This window comes from Rhinoderma darwinii, chromosome 10, assembly GCF_050947455.1.
Source record: "Rhinoderma darwinii isolate aRhiDar2 chromosome 10, aRhiDar2.hap1, whole genome shotgun sequence".
Lineage (NCBI taxonomy): Eukaryota > Metazoa > Chordata > Amphibia > Anura > Rhinodermatidae > Rhinoderma > Rhinoderma darwinii.
Window position 1 is genome coordinate 31,814,199 of NC_134696.1, and position 24,710 is coordinate 31,838,908.

Genomic DNA, 24,710 nt, shown 5'->3' on the forward strand with positions numbered 1-24,710 from the left:
GAGAAACATATCATAGCACTTGACCAGTAGGTTTGAATTGTAAATAGCTGGGTCAACAGGGGCAAAATGCTAAAATCAATCGGTCAACAAGGATTCTGTGCTGCACCTCTTTTTTAGGTTTGCATAATGGGGTAATAAACTGCTGGTTGTGTGTGTGGGTATCGGTGAAAGGAAGTAGATTTTAACACCAACATAGTTCTGGACCAAAGCCACAGATCTTTTAGAGGGATATTCCCAACTGAATTGTTTATGGCATGTCCACAGGATATGCCATAAATGTCTTTATAGATGCTGGTCCCAGCTCTGAAACCCACACCTATATCTAGAACATGGGTCACCCAATCCTCTTTCCGCCTGGTGAGGTTGCTGCCTGATCCAGGTGGAGAATGAATGGAGAGGTGGCCACACATGTGCGCGGCACTCTCCTTTCATTCCTATTAGAGTTACGAAAACAGCCGAGCATGCTTCACGGTTGGATGACAACTGTGGATTTGGCATAAATGCTTCGTTGGGAATACCCCTTTAAGAACCTGGAATTTTCCTGTCTACATGAAAGATAGATTGGAAGGCATAGTTGTTGCACCTATTTTAAGAACTTTGGAACATATGCTGTTCTAATTAAGGAAACTTGTGTCACGTGCAGCTGTGAAGGTAAAGGATAGCCTACCTATTAGCTTCTACTGAATATGAGCAAGGGCCTGCCCTACCTAATGATAAATCCATCAAGGTATTTAAAAATATTAAATAGTTATACTTGTGGTCTATTGCAGTACCTAGGAAACCAATCCACCATTCTTCAAGTTGTTTTATTTTGACATTGAATGAGCGAAATCCTCATCAAAGAATAATTATATCTGTAATCTGAAGTCTCTGAGGTGGTCTAGACCTGATTATTCATTTACAATATCACCAAGATTTCTGAATGGCTCAGTGACTTTCTACTTCATGTTCTCTAAAAATGCCTATAGATAGGATCTATTCAAGAGATGCTGGTCTTCTGAACACTTTCCATGAGTATAACAGGCTCCTTAGTGGCAAACACACAGGACTAGAATTGACTGTATGGAACACCACTTACTATAACTGTCAGGGGATACAGGGAAGTTATTTCCCTTTGAACTATAATAAAGACACACAACATTTTCTCCTTTATGTGGGTGGAGGTTGGCCACAGCATTTATAATTAAAATATGTTTATTTACCACTTGGTAACCATACCCAGGGCCGGCCTTAGGGACGTGCGACCTGCGCCATTGCACAGGGCGCATCACTCCAGCAGGTAAAAGCGGGCGCTGCACTGGCTCCCTTCCCCTGCTTGTGTTTCAGAAGTGTCCGGGCCAGGCGACTTAGCAGCTGCCTTTCCGCCCGGGTGTGAGGGCACCAGTGTCCATATATGGACAGAGACATCAAGCGCTCCATCCAGGAGCGGAATCCCCGGCAACAAGCGGTTTCCTTTCCTTTAGGGAGCTACAGTTGCGTTATCTACAGGAAAGGGGGGGTGCTATCTACAAGTGGGCTGTGTGCCACTACCTACAAGGGGGCTGTGTGGCACTACCTACAAGGGGGCTGTGTGGCACTACCTACAAGGGGGCTATGTGGCACTACCTACATGGGGCTGTGTTGCACTACATACAAGGGTGCTGTGTGGCACTACCAACAAGGGGGCTGTGTGGCACTACCTACAGGAGGCATCTGTGAGTGGGGGGCTGATGGTCATTTTACTGTAAGTGGTGGGCTGATGATCTTCAAGTGGTTTCCACCTCTGACCTCGAATTTAAATTAAGAGGGTTATTTTGCCTGCGTCTTTTGCATTAGCTTCAACAGCTTAAAAAAAAAAATGCAAAAAAAAAAAACATCATTTTGTTTTCTGCCTTACAAAAAACGTTGTGTAAACATACCCTAAGAGTGTAATGCTTGTTTTTAGCCGTTTTCTGTCTGTCTTTCTCGAAACAATTTTTGTTAGGGGTGCCCTGGGGATTTTTTTTTTTTAATCAGGGGTGCCTTCAGTCCGAAAAGATTGGGAAAATCTGTACTAAGTTACAGGCCGTTCAGCCTGCAGCCTATCAGGCTCAGGGACAGGATTCCTGCGCAGGCTGGCGTGATGACATCACTGGATCACGCCGGCCTATGCAAAGATCCCGTCATTGGTGTTGTGGAGCAACTCCGTTCATCGTGGGAACGGGGTCTAGGTGAGTACAATATTTTTGTTTGGGGGCACGGTCTACAAGGGGCAGGTGGGGGGCTGCATGACACTGTCTATAATGGGAGGTCGGGGGCTGCGTGACACTGTCTACAAGGGGAGGTCGGGGGCTGCATGACACTGTCTACAAGGAGGTGGGGGCTGTATGGCACTGTCTACAAGTGGGAGGTGGTGGGCTATATGACACGGTCTACACAGAGGTGGGGGCTGTACGGCACTGTCTACAAGGGGGAGGTGGGGGGCTGTATGGCACGGTCTACAAGGGGGAGGTGGGGGCTGTATGGCACGGTCTACAAGGGGGAGGTGAGGCAGTATGGCACTGTCTACAAGGGGGAGGTGGGGGCTGTATGGCACTGTCTAGAAGGGGGAGGTGGGGGCTGTATGGCACTGCCTACAAGGGGAGGTGGGGGCTGTATAGCACGGCCTACAAGGAGTAGGTTGGGCAGTATGGCACTGTCTACAAGGGGGAGGTGGGGGCTGTATGGAACTGTCTACAGGGGGGGCTCTATAACACTGTCTACAATGGGGAGGTGGGGGCTGTATGACAGTCTACAAGAGGGAGGTGGGGGTACAGTGTTCAAAAGGGAGGTGGAAGCTGTATGGCACCGTCTACAAGGAGGAAGTGGGGGGCTGTATGGCACTGTCTACCAGGGGGAGGTGGGGTCTGTATGGCACGGTCTACAAGGAGTAGGTAGGGCAGTATGGCACTGTCTACAAGTGGGAGGTGGGGGCTGTATGACACTGTCTACAATGAGGAGGTGGGGGCTGTATGACACTGTCTACAAGAGGGAGGTGTGCGGTACAGTGTACAAAAGGGAGGTGGGGCCCTATGGCACTGTCTACAAGGGGGGTGGGCTGTATGGCAATGTCTACCAGGGGGAGGTGGGGGCTGTATGGCACTGTCTGCAAGGGAGAGGTGGGGGCTGTATGGCACTGTCTACAAGGGGGGGGTGGGAGATTATGGCACGGTCTACAGGGAGGCTGTATTGCACAATCTACAGGGGGCACTATTTACAAGGGGGGGGGCTGTGTAAGTGGGCAATATACTGTGTGTGTCACTTAGGGGGCATAATACTATGTGGGCACAATTAGAGGACAACATACTGTGTTATAATACCGGGTTATAATAAATTCTATTATTAAATATTATTATACTGTATGGGGGCACTAAAGGGGCATTATGCTATTCGGGGGCACTATATAGGGCATTATACTGTGGGGGATTTATACTTTTTTATGGGGCATTTTTTTATGATGGGGTGGGATTTTTTTATTGGGGGATGACATTGAGCTGAATATTTGCAAGGGAGAAAAAACAAGGACTATTGAAATTTTTGTTTATCGTTAAACTTTTAATAGTTAAAAAATAGATATCTAGTTCACCCCCAGATATTAACGAATGGACACAATATGTTAAAAAAAATAATAAAATATGAGCAATTATATTAAATTATGATCAGTGGCATTCTAAAACTTGTTGGGGAAAATGATACCGACTGATTGTGTAATGGCAGGAAGGAGGTGAAGGGAACAAGTGAGCCCTAATCTACCCACCGCCCTGTCCCTGCCTACTTGCAACGACCCGCCCTAGGCGACGGGGTACAACTTGGCGGCGGTCCCTACGCTGTCTAAGTGCAAGGGAGACAAACAGGGAACACGCAAGGGAATACAGTAGCCCACGGAACGCCGCGAGGAAACGGAGCGGTGAATGAGCCAGTCAGGATCAGGAAGTAGAGGAGTATACAAACGGGAGCACGGAGCAGAAGCAAGCCAGGGGTAGAGCAACGCAGGATAAACGGAACTGAAGCAAGGCAGAAGCACGGCAGAAGCAGCCTGGAGCAAGGCAGCAGTGGGGCCAGGAATCCAAAAAGAATAACAAGCAAGGAGGAAGAGAAAACGGCAGGTATAAATGGACAGGGGGCGGAGCTAACTCTGACTGACCAGGCCGCGATAGGCTCTCCCACTCCTGAGCCTGCCACCCTGATTGGTGGGAGCAGGTGTCAGTCTCAGAGGTCTGGCCTCAGGTGTCGACTGATTAATCCTGGGAGTATACCCAGATGTAGTACCTGGCAGATCCTTTACAGATTGTTTTTCAAATATGTAATTTGTTTAAATCAAGACCGGTCAAAAGGGAGGAATGGGAGGGTACAAAGAGGGGGTTGTAAATATAATGTTATGTTAAGATTGGATTTGTATGTAATTTTTTGATATGGCTTAAAAAATATAGTGGGTTGTCATTGTCCAAGTGTGTATCATGGTCTGTGGGTATATTTAACGTGTCTTCTGTGGTGTGTTTACATTTCACTGCTCAATGCCGCCATGTAAGGAACCACAATGTACTTGTGTCCCAATTTTGCAGCCCACAATTTATTTCTAGTGCGGTTTTGTAAGTATATAATTTATTAACGCTTTACAAGACATATTGGACGTACTGTATGTAACGTTCCTTGTTACAAGGTGGAGAATAAATTGATGCTTGTAGCTGCACACTTTTATGGGAGTTTTGGGGGTATTGAGAAGCTATTTCTATAATATATATTTCTATAGCCCATAGATACCACATTACATTGCTATCTAAGGTCTTGCCCTTGGCCAAATACTTTTGAACTGTTAAGTTCAATTTCCAGAATTAGACAAAACATTCCAATTAAAAAAAATTGTGAAGTAATCTTGGCAGATTTCTTTCTTATTTATTTTGATATTTCCCAAGATTTAAGTTTTTCTTTTAAATCTATATAAACCACTGAGCAGGCAACTGAGAAATAAAGAGTAACTACCCTGTCATTTAATATGGATATTCTCCATTATCAATGCTAAAAGATTTGACAATTCTCTATGTTTTATTGGTGATTTAACCCCTTCCAACAACAGTCACATTTTTATTGTTGATTTTTCCTCCCTGTACTCCAAAAGTCATAGCGTTTTTATTTTTTTGTTGACATAGCCATATAAGGGCTTTTTTTGGGGGGGGGGGGGCGTCGAGTGGTAGTTTTTAATGCCCCCATTTAATGTACTTATGTATTGTAGTGTATTGTGCTTTTTTAGGTCTCCTATTAAGGGCTTAATTGGAGCACAAAGATGACAGACCTTGGAGTCTTCATCGGCACCCCGCAATCGGATTGTGGGGGCCGTTGAGGTGTTGTCATAGTTTTTTCTGGAAGTCAGCATGCTTACCTTATTAATGCTTATATTGTTAATGAGTTGGAAATGCAAGGGATCTGAAAGCTTTGCTAAATGAAATCAGGGCCAATGGCTATTATGGGCTGAACATACTGGTACATGGCATAATATGAAGATGGATGACTTCATTGTGACTTTACCTGCTATTCAAGAGACAATAAATGATATACCAAAGTCTATAGAAACGGTGGTCACAACCCTGATCACAAGATGAATATGTTTTAAGGGCCTTCTTCACGCAACTTGGGGACGAAACCACAGACACACTGTTATTTACTCAGCAAGAAGTAGTGGGTAGTGATGGTCTCCCTGGCAAGAAGGGAATGTGTAAAATAGCCCAAGGTCTGTGTGGAACTAGTTGTAAGAGAATGGCATGGTGGTATTACAGGGGTAATATGACAAATAATATGTGCAGTATTAAATGGGCAGTTTTGTCATTTTAATTTGACACTATATGCTGATATTAGTAGAACACCAAGATGGTATTATTTGAGCATGGTATGGCGGTAGCAATTGAACACTGTATGACAGTGTTATTTGGGCACTGTATGGAGTTTTTATTTGCACACTATATAATAGTAATTTTTGGACAATGTATAAAGCTATTATTTATAAGGTATGACGGTATTATTTATAATTTATGAAGGTATTATTTATAATGTATGATGGTGTTGTTTGCTAATCGCTGCCATGACAATTTTTACACTTACGCGTAAAAAAAAACGCTTCGTAGAAAGAAATGCATGTCACAAGATTCTTTAATATGATACCAAGATTCTAAGCTCTAGTCCTTATATTCAGTGTTTACATTTTTGACGTAATACAGCCTTGACAATTGACATGGTTAAGATCTGTATGATGCCATTATTTGGGCACTGTATGGTGGTTTTGTTTGGGTCCTTTATGGCAGTATTATTTGGAAAGTGAATGGAAACATTATTTGTGAACTTTATGGCAGAATGAGCAGGAACGCTACCATTCAACATCTACAGAGCTGCAGAAAAGTTAGGGGATAAATTAAGGAGAACAGGGGTAATACACAAGAACATTATTGATGCCAATATAAATTATTTTGTTTCTATGACACCTGAATGACATCTAGCTAATATTTGACACCAAAAGGCATTTTTCAGGGAAACCTTGGTCTATAATTGCTTCCAGCTGCAAACTATAAACAGGGCAACAGTCTAAAAATTAAAACTTTCCCCATCTGTTCTTTTCCCAGTGAGAAGCAATTCTGTTAACATATTGGGGAATTGCTATTTATGCATTTTCATATTATTTTCTCTACGGTACCTCCATGCTTGACAGCCTTTAATCTTGATTATAACAATGCAGTTAACACACGATTAGAGGGTCACTGTAATCACAGATAATAATGTCATATGATTCCAATGTATATCTAACTAAACTAGACAATTTTAAAACTAAAAATTAAAAGGGTTTGTCCCAAGATCGACATTTATCACCTATCCACAAGGAAGGTGATAAACGTCTAATCGCTGGGCACCCCACCGAATGCTAGTGTAGGGGTCCTTAACCCCCCCCCACTGAACGACCAAAGTGAGGAGGAGTTTGAATGGAGCAGCGGTCGAGCATGCATGTTGTCGCTCCATTCAAAGTCTATGGGACTGACAGAGATAGCCTAGCGCTGTACTCGGTGATTTCCATAATTCCAATTAATTGGACCCATGCACAATACTCTCCAGGCGTCGTATGGTTGCCATGACAACTTTGCCGCCCAGTGTGCTGGAGCATGTCTTCATGCTCAATGTCGATTCGGGCAGGAGATTACAACTAGAGATACACTTTAACAATTAGCTCTGGCGGTTCTAAGAATAGCAGATTAAATGCACCTGTATCACTTTAAAATCATGTATAAATAATGTACGTTTTGTTTCTACTACCTTGGATCAGGACTTGTGCATAGACAATAATACAATACTATATTTACTCTTGAACAAATGGAGAAAGTGACCTTATAGATCTTTAGTATGATCAATTAAGAGATCCATATTTTGAATCTTCACATAAATTTATTATTCTCACTTGAGTACCGACTTGTCACTAGTTATCAGTTTATGATATTGATTTATGGAGTTTATCCAGGGGAAAAAAAATGGAAACCCGATAGTTCCTATTAACGTCAAAGAGATCTGTTAGAAATGGAAGCTTTGACAATCCTGTGATCCGGGCCTAAACTCTACGGAATGTCCTAAGGAGTCAGTAGGGAAAGAACCTGGAGTATTTGATACATAATTTTATGCTGGATGGAACTATTGCTTTTGACACTGGAGTATGAAGACGACACTTCTTCTCTTACATTGTAATCTGTTTATCAAATAGAACAATCCAATATAAAAGCGGCATATGAAGAAGCTAATCCTCATTAAAATGGTAGGGGTTTCCCCCTTAGAAATTGTAGGCCCTGTTCACACTGTTTTTTGCCGCGGAAACAATGGCCGAAATTGCCTCCCATTGATTTCCATGGCAGGTGAAGGCGTTTTTTCCTCACGAGCAGAAATAAACGATTGTGGGAAAAAGAAGCGGCATGCCCTATCTTGAGGCGTTTTCCGCCTCAAAACCCCATTGAAATCAATGAGAGACTGTCGCGGTTTTTTCCTTTGCATGTTGAAGAAAGAGGTAAAAAACGCCCAAAAATAGTGGCAAAAAACGCAGCAAAAAACTCCTGTGGTGCAAAACCTCTTAAAAAAAGCCTGAATTTTCTGCCTGCAAAAATCTCTGTGAACAGGGCCTAAGATTTCCGAAGAAGGATAAAAATATGGAGTTGTGGATCACATAAAGGCACATTTATTAATTGTCTTGAATGTTGAATTTAGTTCAGATTGCAGCAAATTTATCAAAATGACACATGCCACAACCCTTTCATACATTTTTTTTCCCAATATTGTCCCAAAACAAAATAAAGAGGGCACAAGTGTTTAATAAATATGGTGCACTGTATTGCGGTATGGAACAATTCGATTAGAAGAAAAAATAGGACACATTTATTTGTTGTTAAAAGTGTTTTGTACAATGGGCATCTGACTCATGTTTTTTTCCTATAAAAATGATATAAATATGATCAGTATTCACATTTCTGTACATGTAACCTATTGAATTCTATAAACCCCAGTAATATATGTTAGAAATTATTTTATATATGGTTATATTTCCATCAAACTTCAAGAAGAAAAATAGTATAAATTTGCATACTATAGTAGTTTTATATTGTGAGTTTTTTTTTTTTAATAAGGCTCCGTTCACAGGTTGCGTCGGAGCTTTCCGTCAGGGGAACCCATGAACGGAATCCAAACGGAAATAAACGGAAACCTTTTGTCACCGTTGTTTAAGGGTTCTGTCGTTTTGACGGAATGAATAGCGCAGTCGACTACGGTATTAATTCCGTCAAAACAACGGAACCCTTAGGGTATGTGCACACACACTAATTACGTCCATAATTGACGGACGTATTTCGGCCGCAAGTAGTGGACCGAACACAGTGCAGGGAGCCGGGCTCCTAGCATCATACTTATGTACGATGCTAGGAGTCCCTGCCTCTCCGTGGAACTACTGTCCCGTACTGAAAACATGATTACAGTACGAGACAGTTGTCCTGCAGAGAGGCAGGGACTCCTAGCATCGTATATAAGTATGATGCTAGGAGCCCGGCTCCCTGCACTGAGTTCGGTTCGGTACTTGCAGCCGAAATACGTCCGTCAATTACGGACGTAATTAGTGTGTGTGCACATACCCTTAAAGGGAATGTGTTGCCAGCAAAACATGTTTGTTTTTTTTAGTTAAACAATTAGTGTGTAGGTGATTAAACATTGTTCTAATTTTTTTTTTTTTTTTTCACGAGTCAGGAAATAATATAAATTGGATTCAATTTATAATATTTCCCAGCACTGGTCACTAGATGGAGCCATTCCCAAAATTGCAGCATTGCATGTGGTAAAGCAACCACATTGCTTTATGCTGCAAAATTGGGTAAAAATCCCTCGCTCTAGTGAGCTCTCAGAATCCCCCCCTCCTTTATCCTGGCTAGTGCCGGGAGAAACGAGGGGTTTGAACGGTCTAACCTCCTACACTGTGTGTCGCCATTTTTTGAGCTAACACACAGTGTAGTAGGTTTACATACAGTAGTAAACACACACTGAAACACGAACATACATAGAAATAACTTACCTGCTCCAGTCGCCGCCGCTCCCTCCGGTCCATCCGCTCCGTCTGCTGCCGCTGCTCCATGTGCACAAGTCCGGAAGCCGCGACCGGAAGTAGTAATCTTACTGTCCGGCCGCGACTTCCGGTCCACAGGAAAATGGCGCCGGACGGCGCGCATTTCAAATTGAACTGTGTGGGAGCGGCGCATGCGCCGTTCCCACACAGCGGCGTACACGATAGTGGATGGAACGGGCCCCGTTCGCAGTCCCTATGGGACTGGAGCTGCCGTATTCCATGTCTGTATGTGTCGTTAATCGACACATACAGAAATGGAAAAAAAAATGGCATCCCCAATAGGGAAGAAAAAGTGTAAAAATAAAAAAAAAGTAACACACAAACACACTAATTAATCCAAACGTTTTTAATAAAGCACTAACATCTTTAACATATTAAAAAATTTTTGGGGGTGACACTGTTCCTTTAAACAACGGTGACAAACGGAAACCATTTGGACAGGATCCGTCACCATTGAAATCAATGCAATGGTGTTGTAAACGGAAACCTATGGTTTCAGTTTGTTGCAGCTTGGATTCCGTTCGTGGTTCCCCTGACGGAAAGCTCAGACGGATCCCATGAACGGAGTACCAAAGCAGATGTGAACAAAGTCTTACTTGTACAAAGTTGACGTTTAACTCAGAAGTCACATAAGCAGAGAAGTGGAGTCCAGAGCCGTGCGATGACACTGACCAGGTCATGAAGCAATCAGTGAGCACAAAAATATATTATATTGTAGACAACGGAAATTTAAGTAATGTATTTATTGTTAATGTTTATATTTCCCTAAGTCACAATATTAAATCTAAATCACATTATTACTTACAGGCAGTAACTTTTTCTTATAGTAAAAAAAACAAAACTGAATTGTGAGTCAGACTAATTATATCCGGATGGCAATATTGACAATAACATAATAAACGATTTAAAGTAAATTTTAGTAAGTCAACGATTTTTAGATCAGAGAGAACGCCTGGCTAAATGATTCCGGTTTCCTTGCTTTTTGCAATATATGAAAGATTATTTTAATAGAATTTAACGTGAGTTTCCTATTTTATTAATGAACTATCATCCTGTACTGGGCAGGATAAATTTACGTCCTATGGTTGCTATAGCGACAAAACGCCCCAGCACTGTTCCTAAATGCTGGTGTTCCTTTACATAATGTAAAGGTCCTCTTAAACGAGCAGATATTCCTTCATGAACGAGCGATGAGCGGTGATTTAGCGCGTTACTTGCGTTCTAAAGATGGTCTATTAAATGTAACAATTATCTCTAAAGATTTTCGCTGTTTACTTGTTACTGCGATCATTGCTTGCATCAAAACCAACCTCCAACAAAAAGCAAACCTCATCTCTGATCTGCTAACGACTGGAAGATTTCTCATTAGACAAGGGGATGTGGTGGTGGCGACGAAAGATAATCTTTCACTCAGATGTGGCCATTCCATGGAATCCCAACGATTTATTGTTAGCGTGCAACGATCAAACGACTATTACATTATGTGTTAGCTCTAGCATTCGAACGATTTTATAAAAATTTGCACAATAAATCGCTCTGTCTATCAGGGCCTTAAGGCTCTGTTCACACTTCTTTATTGCCCTACATTTGCGTACGTACCCGTAGGGCCCCATACTCTAAAATGTTGTTAAAATGTACCTTTAGGCCAGGATCACATGTAGTTTTGATGCAGTTTTTGGCTCCGTTTTGTTTTTGTTTTTTACAAAGTGGATCCAAAAGAAAGAAGGGATATAAAAAAAAAGACTGATGCTTTTTTTTCCCTTTTTATTCACTCCTGTGTTTGGTTCAAAAAACAGAGCCAAAAATTGCCACAAAAACACCTTAAATGGGTTATCTAGGACTTTTATATTGATGGCGCATCCTCAAGATAGGTCATCAATAGAAGATCGTTGGGGCTCCGACTCCCGGTACCCCCCGCCGATCAGCTGGCAAAGGGGACAACGGCGATGAACACCGCGGCCCCTTCAGTCAGATGATCAGCAGGGGTGGATGGGAGTCAGACCCCCACTGATCTTATATTTATGAGCTATCCTAAGCCATCAATATAAAAGTCCTGGATAACCCCTTTAAAGTGTTGCGTTTTCCTTTAATAATTGTTCAATTGCACTATTAACGCATTGCCCACTCAGACTCATCTAGTATTAACAAATGGAAGATAATATGAACTAAATAAAAAGAAAAAAAAAGAAAAAATTAAAGTGGTTTTCCTAAAATTATAAATTATTACCTATCCACAGAATAGGTGATAATTTTCTGATTGCTGGGACCCCCACCGATCATGGGAAAAGGGGCCACCAACCCCGTTTCTCCTCATTGCTCGGCCGCAGTGAGGAGGACATTGAATGAAGTGGTGGTCGAGCATGCGCACTGCTGCTCTATTCAATGTCTATGGAAATGATGGAAAAAGCTGAATACAGCGCTTGGCTGTTTCCATCATTGTCATAGGCAGTGAAAGGAGTGGCGGGCCCATGCTCCTTCTCACTATGGGGAGTGCAGTGAGGAGAATTTGGGAGTTCGGGACACCTTTTCTCATGATCGGTGGGGTCCCAGCGATTAGAAAATGATCCCCTATCCTGTGGATAGGTGATAAATTATCATTCTGGGAAGACCCATTTAAAGGACTTGTATTAGATTAGAAAAAAGGTCTTTCCGAGAAACAGGGCCACTCTAGTCAAAGGGCTGCTTCGAGTATTGCAGCTCAGTCCCATTCACTTGAAGCGGTAGTATAAACGCATGGTGATGGTCTACCACTGTAAATGTGAAATAAAATATAAGGGGTTGGCTATAACTACTCCGCACCTGATGTTTTATGAAAAATGACCCTATGATTGGAGGTAAGTAAACCTTAGTTTTTCCGGTTACTACATTTGACACGTATCAGAAGTTGCAGCAATATAACTTTTTTTATTAATTTCATTTGTCTGTATTAGCATAATTTAGGCATAAACCCTGTGTTGTTTTAGGATGCGTGTGTGAGTTCTGCATGTGTGAGTTTTGCTCTCACGCTATGTTAAAGCTAAGGATAGGTTGGTGGTATCTTAAAGCCTAGAAATGTATAATAGGATTAAAGATACCATCCGACCTTCTCTTCACGCTACACATTCCTTCTCCACCTCTGCTACGACGCATCGACAGCTATGGGAGACAGGCTTTCCTCTCTTCGCTGTCTATATGTGCTGTCACATCACTTGCTGCCAGGGTGAGCAGGTGGTGAAGGAGGTTAGTGGCAGAGATACTTTGTTAAACCTTGAGCCTCTCCAAGTCGAATGATTCACTAGCGACAAATATACACTGCTATCTGATAAATATTCTTCGTTGCCTAGTAGCACATCATTCGTGACCAAAGGTATTTTATTCCTGAAACTGTAATATTAAGAAAAAGGTACCGAATAAAGGGGTTCCTCACGTATCATAAATAATTGTATCTTAATTTAATCTTTTGGCGTTTTCCTGTACCTTTTGGACTCTTGGGGCTTGTGAATATATTCCCCAACTTTTCCATAAAAACACACGCTCAGTTTGGTTACATATGTATGTTTACTGCAATAGGAAGAGGGGGCTTATCTCCCAGGGGAACAAATCTATGTGATATCGCCTGCATACAAGAGACCCACATCTCAAGTAAGGGCCCACTAAGGCTGCAACACAGGGAATTCTCACCATCATTCACTCCTCCTTTCCTAAAAAGAAGAGGGTGTCCTCATTGCCTTTCGCAACACTCTTACTGTCACAATCCATCATTTGGTGATAGACCGCCTAAGTAGATATATCATAGTCCACTGTTCTGTTAACTCGATAGAATATACTGTAGTGAATCTGTATGCTCCGAATTGCAACCAACATAGATTTCTGAAGAAACAATGCTATTAGGAAAGGTCTCCTGATTATGTGTAGTGATTTTAACACTATTTGTGACTCAATGCTTGACTCCTCCTCATCCTCACCCCCGAGGAGAAGCACTCTTAACTCATTACGACAGAATGAAAAATTATATATGACATATGGCAACTGCTCAACGTTAGCGAAAAAGATTTTACGTACTACTCCGCTAGACATAAATCATACTCCCGGATAAACATGTTCTGGATAGACCAAGTGTTATCGGCAATCATAGGTACATTTCAGATTATGTATGGCGAGCCAACTCATACATTATTTCCCATGACTCACTCTCTAAAGAGTTAGAAACGGCACTAACTGAATATTTTAAATTTATTGTCACCCCAGATATTAATGCATTTACACTTTGGAATGCTCATAAAGCCTGTATAAGGGGAACCTTTATCCGTTTGGGCAGCAGACTTAAAAAGCAAAGGGATAAGGATATCAGAGACACCCTAGAAAAGATCCGGATTTTAGAAGCCCAAAATGAAAATAAGTATTCATTTCATGCCACCACAGCCTTGGCCGATACAAGACTCCACTGAAAAAACGCGCTTATCCAAAAACATGACAAGGCCCTGAAAATAATGAAAACATGTTACTACTCCCAAGATAACAAATCTGGAGCACTACTACCAAAAAGACTCAAATCCATTACACAAAAATCTAGAATACCTTTCACGATCTGTGGGTATGTGGACCCACTAGGCCGCACCGCTGTAGCGGTGAGGCAGCTGGCCAGACAACAGAGTACCCAATCAATACAAAGTCCAGCACAAAGGTACCTGAATAGTCCAGACAGTCGCAATGGCTAGGCACAGATGGAACTTTAGACAGCAGATGAAAGATATCAGGCGTGGCAGAGGATACCAGACGTGGTGTACGACAGCAGGCGTGATCGATGACGGAACACGACTCCAACACTCAATAGGGCTAGGAACCAACACAGCACAGCATACAGGAGCAGATAGTAGGGCACGGGAACACTTGGGAACAGGATAACACTGAGGGACCATTTGCGAAGACAAACATGGGAATTACAAACCCCATCGTGTCTGAGACCAAGCCACTGAAGCTCCAAGTGGGAGCTCTTCATACTGAGCAGATTACTTTCCTCATCTTGCCCAAAGCCATCAATCCAGTGTTGCTGGGTCTGCCTTGGCTCCGGCTTCATGCACTTGTTCTGGACTGGAATTCCGGAGAAGTTCTCCAATGGACATCCAAATGTCTCCACCGTTGCTTGTTACAGATTCAGCCTGTCCTGCCTCCTGCCTCGTCTCGTTGACAGGATTACCCACTCATTTTGCAGATGTTTTTTGCAAGAAGGAGGCCGAGATGCTTCCCCCACACCGGGTGTACGACTGCCTGATTGAACTGGTTCCTAATGCTTCACTCCTTCATGGTCGGGTATACCCCCTCTCTTTGTCAGAGACTCAGTCCATGTCGGCCCATATCAAGGAGAAACTGGAGAGGGTTTTTATAGGAAAATCCTCCTCTCCAGCCGGTGCCGGATTCTTCTTTGTAAAGAAGACGGATCTCTTTGACCCTGCTTTGACTACCGCGATCACGGTCAAAAACAAATACCCTTTGCCACTGATCTCAGAACTACTTGATCGCATACGAGGAGCCAAGATCTTCTCTAAACTAGACTTGCGTGGGGCCTATAACTTAATCAGAATCCGTAAAGGTAATGGATGGCATCTAATACCCGGGACGGGCACTACGAATAACTGGCGATGCCCTTCAGCCTGTGTAACGCTCCCGCGGTCTTCCAAGAATTTGTTAATGATATCTTCCGAGATCTCCTCTATGTCTGTGTTGTGGTTGTAACGGCTGTCGCGCCGTTCCCCACCTCTTCCACAGTCTCTGCTCCAGTTCCTGTGCCCTCTATTCCCAAAAGATCGTCCCGAGCTCCACTTACCCGATCCGGACGCTCTGCTGGCTCTGGGCAGCGTCAGGTAAGTGCTTCTATTACCTCCCACTGCGGTCGTCATCCACGGTGTGTGGCTGCAGCCACTAGAGGGCGCTTGCGCTGACTCTTCCCTTCTTAAAGGGCCAGCGCGTGCCAAAATTTCCAAGACTTCCTATTTAAGGATCCTCCTCCCTCTGAATCCTTGCTTGTTCAATCAAGTTCCCCGTAAGCTTCCATGTTACCTTGCCTTCTGCCTTTATCTGGATTTCCCTTTGTGACCTCTGCCTGTACTTGACTCTCCTTGCCTGCCGACTGCCTTGACCTATTGCTATCGATACCCATTACGTCTGCTGCCTGTCCTGACTTCTGGCCTATACATCCGACTGCCTCTAAACCTGCTGTGCCAAGCGTTGCCCTGGGTTACAAGCACCATCTCCCGAACGACACAGAGGATCCACAAACAAACCGGTGAGAACCTTTATAGTGGTCTATCTTGATGACATTTTAATTTTCTCCCCAGATCCGATGACACATCGGAGGCATTTCCGTCAAGTTCTACTGCGATTAAGGGAGAATTGCCCGTATGCCAAGTTGGAGAAATGCACTTTTGAAAATAATTCTCTGTCCTTCCCGGGCTACATCATCTCGGATCAGGGTCACAAGATGGATCCTGGGAAAGTAAAGTCCGTTCTAGAGTGGCCACGTACTTTGGGCATGCGGTCCATACAGCGTTTTTGGGGATTTGCCAACTTCTACCGGCAGTTTATCCCAAATTTCTCATCATTGACGGCTCCCGTCTCCACCTTACCAAGAAAGGTGTGAACGCCAAGGTGTGGACTCCAGAGGCAGAATCTGCATTTAATAGCCTCAAGAATGTCTTTACCTCAGCCTCAATCCTCCATCATCCTGACATCTCTCGACAGTTCTCGTTGGAGGTGGACGCTTCCTCTGTTGGTGCAGGTGCACTTCTGTTCCAGAGAGGCCTCAAAAGGAAAAGCAGGGATATGTGGCTATTACTCAAGACTTTTTTCCTCCGCAGAGAGCAATTACTCTATTGGGGATCGGGAGTTACTGGCCATTAAATTGACTCTGGAGGAGTGGAGACATCTGTTAGAGGGTGCAGCCCACCCCATCCTGATATACACCGATTACAAGAACCTTCCATATCTCCCGTCGGCTCAACGGCTCAACCCCCGTCAAGCCAGGTGGTCGCTGTTCTTCGTCCGTTCTTTGCTCCACTACTGGCCCACTGACCTTCCTTTCTCTGCAGGATGCAATACGGTCTGGGTGGTGGTGGACCGGTTCTCGAAGATGGCTTATTTTATCCCGTTGACCGGCCTACCTTCTGCTCCCTGGCTGGCGAATCTCTTCATTCAGCACATCTTCCGTTTGCATGGTTTGCCTCTTCATATCATGTCTGATCGGGGGGGGGGGGGGGGGGGGTTCAGAACCTCGAAATTCTGGAGAGCCCTCTATAAATTCCTAGACGTGAAGCTGGACTTTTCTTCAGCCTATCATCCCCAGTCTAATGGCCAAGTCGAGAGGATTAACCAAATCATGGAGAATTATCTTCGCCACTTCATCTCCATGCAGCATGATCATTGGGTACAGCTTCTTCCATGGGCTGAGTTCTCGTACAACAACCACACAAGTGAGTCTACACCTTCTCCACACCATACTATATGGTCTACAGCCAACATCCACAAATTCCTCTTCCTGTCCCGGCTACATCCCTGGTACCCGCAGCGGACTCTCCATTTTGAGATTTTCTACAGGTCTGGCAGCAGACCCGTTCCTCTATTCTGGACAGTCGATCGCATCTTCCAGGTACCAAAGTCTGGCTATCCTCAAGGAATATCCGGCTGAGGGTGCTGTCATACAAGTTTGCTCTCAGGTTCCTTGGACCCTTTGAGATCCTACAGCAAATCAACCCTGTCTTTTACAAGCTTCGGCTGCCTCCTACCCTCAGGATTCCTAACTCCTGTCATGTGTCCCTCCTGAAGCCGGTGGTCCTGAACCGCTACACAAAAACGCCTAGCCCTGCAGTTGCTCCGAGTGGTTCTTTCGATGTATTCGGGGGTTAAGGAGATCCTGGACTTCAAAAAAGTAGGAGGAGGAGGAATGTTTTATTTTGTGGATTAGAAGGGGTTTGGTACAGAGGAGAGGTCCTGGGAGCCAGAAGAGAACCTCAATGCTCCTACCCTCATTAAAAAGTTCCTCTCTCGCTCTGGTCCCAAGAACAGGGGGCATAAGAGGGGGGATACTGTAGTGTCCACGGCCGCGGACTGCCGGGATTGCTCACCCCCCGATGGCCGCAGCCATGGATCTGTGTGTGCTGGCCCGCATCTCCTCTCAAGGAGGACTAATGCAATAATGAGCGGCAGCGCAGGCACTGAAGACAGAACATGGGGGTGTTTTCTAGTGCGCCCACCATGTTCTGTCTTCAGTGCCTGCAATCATTAGTGCAGTGTTGGTCGCATTACATCATGATGACCGGGAGCGCAATTGTCAGGACTCCGGTGCGGGGCAATGGCTGTATCACACAGCCGCAGCCCCGCTCTGACTAAATTCATGTGTTAAAATACTAAGCTGTGCTTAGAATTAACGGTATTGAATCGGTTGAGGGTGCACGGTATCGAAGCAGTATCGAAGTTTCGATGCATCGTGCAAACCTATGCCCAACCTCATGTGCAAGAAATCATTGGTTTGGTCAACTCTACTTGTGCGTACGATAAATTTATCGTGTTTCAATATCTTCAATCTGCCAAATTTACATACAATTGGTATGACTGGACCCAAAGTCCATACTACAAGGATTAATGTTCCCATCCTCATGTTAAGCTTCCTGATTCATTTTGAGTGGTATCCTGGAACTTGTTCTGTTCCTGGATTCTGATAGCAGTTGGATTGTCTTGTCTTCTCCTTTTCTTTTTGATATTATGAAACTGACCTTCCATGGTCTGGAGCATTTGCAACATTGTAATCTCTACGGCTTGTATTGTATCAAATGTCCGCACATGGTATGTCATTATTATTTATTTTGTTACCTTTCTTTGATGATACCACTACTTTGTTCTGTGAATATTGTCTTGTATTATGCTTATCCTCATAATAAAAATAAAAATCCTTTGATTGAAAAAAAAAAAATGCACCTGAAAAGCTGCATGTGCTTTAACTGCGATTTGATGCACTTTCGTTGCAGTTAAAATGAAACCGCATTAAAAAAAGGCACCAAATCGCTGTAAAAAACACATGCATTTTTTTAATACTGTTTTTAACCGCTATATGTGAATATATCAACAACCATTTAAAAACTGCAATGTTGCAGCAAAAACCACATGCAGGCTCAAAAACAGCAGAATAGCAGTAACAAAGCAGAAACCAATTCAGACATCTATCGTATGGGCTCTGGCAAGGTGAAGGTGTGGAGTAAAACAAAATGTTTTTAACATTAACCCCCATGGAGATATGGACTTTGCTATAAGTGATTCACATGTCATAAATAGTACCCTATAGGTGACCTGTCCCTGAGGGAAGCAGATAGGCAGCACGATCAGCATAGTAAGAAAGTAATAGGTAACACAGAGTACTGGGCTGAGTTGTGAGGCAAGAATTGAGTGAGACGGACCGGATCGTTGCAACAATTATCCATCAATCAAGGGGTAAAACACATGGTCAGAGAGGCCGAGTCATAAATGATTAGGTCAGAAGCACAGATGAATCAACAGGGATAGATGTCGGGTCAAAAAACGAGAAGTCAAGCCAATATCAAAGAACGCCAGGTTTCAATCTTACAGATATTCCCATAGTTGGAACACTTCTGAGACTTTATAGATGACAAACAGTTTTGTGGTGAGTCCCCTGACAACTGGTTTATTACCTGGGCTTTTCTTTAATAAGATATATTGCAAAAGAATAGTGCAGCACTTGCCAGTGTTCCTTCCTATAACTGCTTTCCACATTCCTTCCTATTAGTTACAATAAAATATACTATATATGTATATATTGTACTGTATACACACACACACACATCTATATCTGAGCTCGGTGGATTTTAGTGTGGGCAACCAAGTAAAAGAAGGAAAATTCTCCTTCCATTATATTCTCATAAAGAGAAAAAATATTTCAAATATATAGATAATTCAGTCAACCGTAAATGTTCACAAAAAAACAACAAAAAACAGATACTACAAAAAATTATAATTAAAAATATATAATTTCCTGTTGTACGACTGCACCTTACATAGTCTAACATACAACCTAAGGCCTCATTTACACGAGCGTATTATACGCGCGTGCGACGCGCGTGCTTTTCACGCGTGTCGTACGCACCTATAATAGTCTATGGGGCTGTTTAGACGATGCGTGAATTTTGCGCTGCGTGAGTGCGTTGCGTAAAACTCACGACATGTTCTATATTCTTGCGTTTTTCACGCAACACGCACCCATTGACTTCAATGGGTGCGTGAAAACAACGCATGCCACACGGACGGTCCTGCGTTGCTTGCGCGAAAATCACGCAAGAGCTGTCAAAAGGATGAATGTAAACAGAAAAGCACCACGTGCTTTTCTGGTTACAAACATCCAAACGGAGTGTCAAATTAGAGAAGAGCGCACCGAACTTCACCGGGTTCGGCCGAACTCGTTTTGACCGAACCCGGCAAAAAATGTTCGGGTACGCGACGTCAGGAGACAGTCACTGCCCACGGTGCTCAAAGACTTAAACTGTTTCAGCACCATGGACAGTGACTTTCGATCACAATATACATATACGTGTAAAAAAAAACAGAAGTTCGGACTTACCGATAAGTCCCGGCTCCTTCCTCCAGTCCGACCTCCCGGGATGACAATTAAGGCCAAGTGACAGCTGCAGCCAATCACAGGCCAAGCACAGGCTGCAGCCAATCACAGGCTGCAGCGGTCTCATGGCCTGCCGCGTCATCCTGGGAGGTGGGGCCGGATGACAAGAGAGGGACGCGTCACCAAGGCAACGGCCGGGAGACCGGACTGGAGGAAGCAGGCAGTTCATGGTAAGTTTGAACGTCTTTTTTTATTCACAGGTTGGTGTATATTGTGATCGGAACTCACTGTCGAGGGTGCTGAAAGAGTTCCTGCCGATCAGTTAGCTCTTTCAGCACCTTGGACAGTGACGGGCGTTGACTAGCCTCATCTCTATGATGGCGGCTGCGCGAAAATCACGCAGCCGCGCATCATACACGGATGACACACGGAGCTGTCAAGTGCCTTTTGCGCACGCAAAACGCAGCGTTTTTTTGCGCGCGCAAAACGCACACGCTCGTGTAAATGAGGCCTAACAGTAACATCCATTACCCATAGGATTCGTATGGGATACGTTTAACGGATACGTCATGAACTCTCATGACGTATCTGTTAAACGGATGCAATAATAGCCTATGGGTGAGGGATGACAATGTTAGGCATCCGTCACAGGAATCCATCACCCATAGGCTATAATGACATTCGTTTAATGGATACATCATAAAAAGCTATTGAAAAGTTCATGGCCTATACATTTAACAGGTGCCTGTGATGAACTGTATGCCATACAGTGGCATACGTCACCCGTAGACTCCCATGTTAAAGTATACAGTGCTGTATACATTTTTTTTTTGCAGGATCCCATTGGATGGAACAGCGTAGTCTACTATGCTATTCCATACCTAAAAAAAAAAAAGTATACCAATGTATACCAGCCTGACGGAGGCCGAAAGGGACACTCTTTTGGCCTCCGTCGGTCTAACGGAGCCCTATGGAGGGCAGCAGAGGGTGCAGAGCTGTGTCACAATAGCTGACATTGAGTAATTAAAGCTCTAGTTTACACTGTGCAATAGATAGTCATGCAGGCAGCTGTAAATATAGGCAATGTCTGTGAGAAAGGAGAGGAATCATGGGAACTGTAGTCCTTTATATGGTAATCCCACCCACAGAAAGCCCTGGAAAAATGAAAAAAATAGTGCTGCAGAGATTGGCAACTTAATGAAAAATAACTACTTCTGAGCTATGGTGGCATCACCTAGTGACAGAGGCATAGCTAGCGGGGGGTAGTGGCCCCAGGGCCCACTGATATGGTGGGGCCCAGTGCCGATCCCCCAGCAGTGGCATGTCCCGGTTTTAACTGTATCTGCGTCCTAAGGACGAATCCGATGCTGGAGCGGACGGCTCCCTGCTCCAGCATTCACTATGTAATGACAGCCATGAGCAGCTTGGCGCAGACAGGTACGATGTAGTGACATCATCGCACCTATCTGTGCTGAGCCACACACAGTACAGATCTGAGGATATATCCTCCATTTGTCGTAGGAATGGGGCATTATACTGTATGGGGGCAGCAATAAGTCTTTATATGATGTGGGAGCAGCTATGGGTATTATACTGTGTGGGGGCAGTTATCGGGGCATTATACTGTGTGGGAGGCACTATAGTGGCATTATACTGTGTGGAGGAAGCTATGGGTGCATCATTCTTTGCGGGGCAGCTATATGGTTACTATTATATGGTTACTATACTGTGTGTGGTAGCTATGGGGGTATTATAAGGGCGTGGGGAGCACAAAGGGGCCATTATACTGTTGGGAGCAGCTATGGTGGCATTATTCTGTGTGGGTGCCAGCTACAGGGGCATTTTTCTGTGTGGGAAAGCACTATAGGGACATTACACTGCGTGGGGGCAGCTATAGGGGCATTATTCTGTGTGGGTGCAGCTGCATGGGGCATTATTCTGTGGGGGGGCATTATAGGGGCATTACACTGTGTGGGAGCAGTTATGGGGGAATTATACTATGTGGGAGGCACTATAGGTGCATTATACTGTGTGTGGGCAGCTATGGATGCATCATTTTGTGCGAGGGCAGCTATGGGTGCATTATACAGGGTGGGCCATTTATATGGATAAATATGGATAAATAAAATGGGAATGGTTGGTGATATTAACTTCCTGTTTGTGGCACATTAGTATATGGGAGGGGGGAAACTTTTCAAGCAGGGTGTTGACCGTGGCGGCCATTTTGAAGTCGGCCATTTTGTATCCAACTTTAGTTTTTTCAATGGGAAGAGGGTCATGTGACACATCAAACTTATCGAGAATTTCACAAGAAAATCAATGGTGTGCTTGGTTTTAACGTTACTTTATTCTTTCATGAGTTATTTACAAGTTTCTGACCACTTATAAAATGTGTTCAAAGTGCTGCCCACAATAGCGACCGTGGCATTGAAATGACTAGAGACAAGGGGGTGGCAAATCCTGTGCAGTCCATGTGCGAGAAAGTTAAATGTACATCAGCTAGGAATTGGAGTTTATTTCTGTCATAATTTCCACCCGTTTCTGGCGTAAATTATAGTATATTTGTCGGGCATATGTTCTGCCCACTTTTTAGAAAAGAGCGTTGGAATTGGCACAACAGACTACATTTTTCCCCCAGATGTGTCGTTTGCATCTTTTCTAAGGCAGAAAACTGGTGTCAATAAGTTAATTTCCCCCAATGCGTATATAAATAGCAGGGCTACCAATATGTCCCTTATATGGTGGTCTCCCACCTGTGGCCCTTCAGCATTCTGGGAGTTGTAGTTTCACAGCAGCTGGAGAGCCACATGTTGGAGACAATACATATCTATCTATAGATATCAACTTGATAAGCCATAAATGTCTGATCAGTGAGGGTCTGTATGCTGGAACCCCCCACCCACCGATCCTGAGAACAGGGGGCCGGATCCAGACAGAGCTGGTTGCACATGGCAGGTCCCTCTTCATTGAAGTCTATGAGAGATAGAGTATAGAGGAGGAATATATAAATCTACCGTATATATTATTACATCACATACTCTTGTATTTACTACTATTATATATGTGGAAATAATTACAGAACCGTTGGTTCGGTTTCAAAACTACAACTCCCAGCATGCCCTACACCCGCAGGCACAGATGCATACTGGGAGTTGTCATTTTGCAACAGCTGGAGAGCTACAAGTTGGAAACTAAATTGTTACATTATGTGCATATATATTATGTTTACATTCCTGTATTTGCAGCATATATCACATCTTTACTGATCATTTCTTTCACAATTGGGAAAGTAATTATAACTATAGAAAAGTGACATATATATCAGCGTCTCACTATATATCTTCCAGGCGGACTGTGAACACTGCGCTGCTACCAATAGACGTGTAGCTATGAATGAGGAGATGACAGGCGCTGCCCTGATCTCTGTGTACCAGGGCCAGGCTGGGCACTGATGACTCCCAGTCATAGACATTACACTGACAGGTATGTGGGAGGTTATATTATTGGCAGCCTGTCCCTTCTGTCTGTCTGCAGCTGGCTCCAGGCTCGGGGGTGGGATGTGCTGATTTTCCAGTGGGTATTTGTTAGGTCAGACGCGGCTCTCTCTCTCTCCGGGTTATTTATTACCTCTCTCCCCCGGCGGCAGAGCTGCGGCTCCGGGGCTGCTGCCAACAACCGGCCCTGGCCGGGGCCCCGTAAAGGGGGGTTTCCGAGCAACGACGGCCACTAAACCACAGCGCTTATTTCATGATGAGGTTTAGAAAGACTGAATGCGTCACATGTATTAGGAGCATTTTCCCGCCCAAAATATAGTTGTTTTTTTTTAAATTTCAGGTAAGACCCTTCTGTGGTGACTAGTTGGAGTTCTCACAGTAACCAATCAGATTGCAGCTCTAGTTTTTTCCAGTTCAAGATGGAGAATTAAAGAAATGTATTGATTGGTTGATATGGACAGCTCCGCCCCTTTCTACCTGCACTAGACTTTCTACCTGCCTTGTTTAACAATACAGTATAGAAGTGTCTGGAACATTAGAAAATGGCTGATAACCAAATGTCTCTACATTTATTTGTCATTTCCTTCGTACTTTGTCGTTTTGCGGCGTGATCTTGTTGAATAGAATGGTGCTCAAGCGGAGCGCCATATGTATTCGGAATCCCCCTACACCGCCACTTTTTCTGACATAAATTTTGCGTTTCTGAAAAAGGGATCATGGTCTAATATTTACAAGAGATTTCTGCCACTTCTTCTCACACAATAGTGTGTGATGTACATCAGCCACAACCCGTCATACTCAGTAGCAGATACCGCTGTCACCATCACCAGGATGGTAAAGCACCGGCCCAGCTGGTATTTACACTGGGAGGCTAGCAAATGTAAAAAAAATTACCGCCATTTACATATTAACCCCTTCCTCTGACATATGACTTACAGTTAGGCCCCATGCACACGACCATAGAATTTATCCGTAATTACGGACCCATTCACTTCTATGGCCG

The 24,710-nt window shown here is 43.9% G+C and overlaps 1 long non-coding RNA gene across 2 annotated transcripts in view; it reads right to left on the reverse strand.

The window, feature by feature from the left end:
• Nucleotides 1–24,710, reverse strand: part of LOC142661949 (uncharacterized) — a 257,736-nt gene that overhangs the window by 167,866 nt on the left and 65,160 nt on the right. Inside the window, exon 1 of one of the 2 annotated variants that reach the window (XR_012850843.1) lies at nucleotides 23,841–24,016. The exons of the other annotated variant lie outside the window; for it this stretch is intronic. This is a non-coding gene — a long non-coding RNA (uncharacterized LOC142661949). Of the gene's footprint in view, nucleotides 1–23,840; nucleotides 24,017–24,710 lie in introns of those variants that run through there. 2 annotated transcript variants of the gene reach the window in all.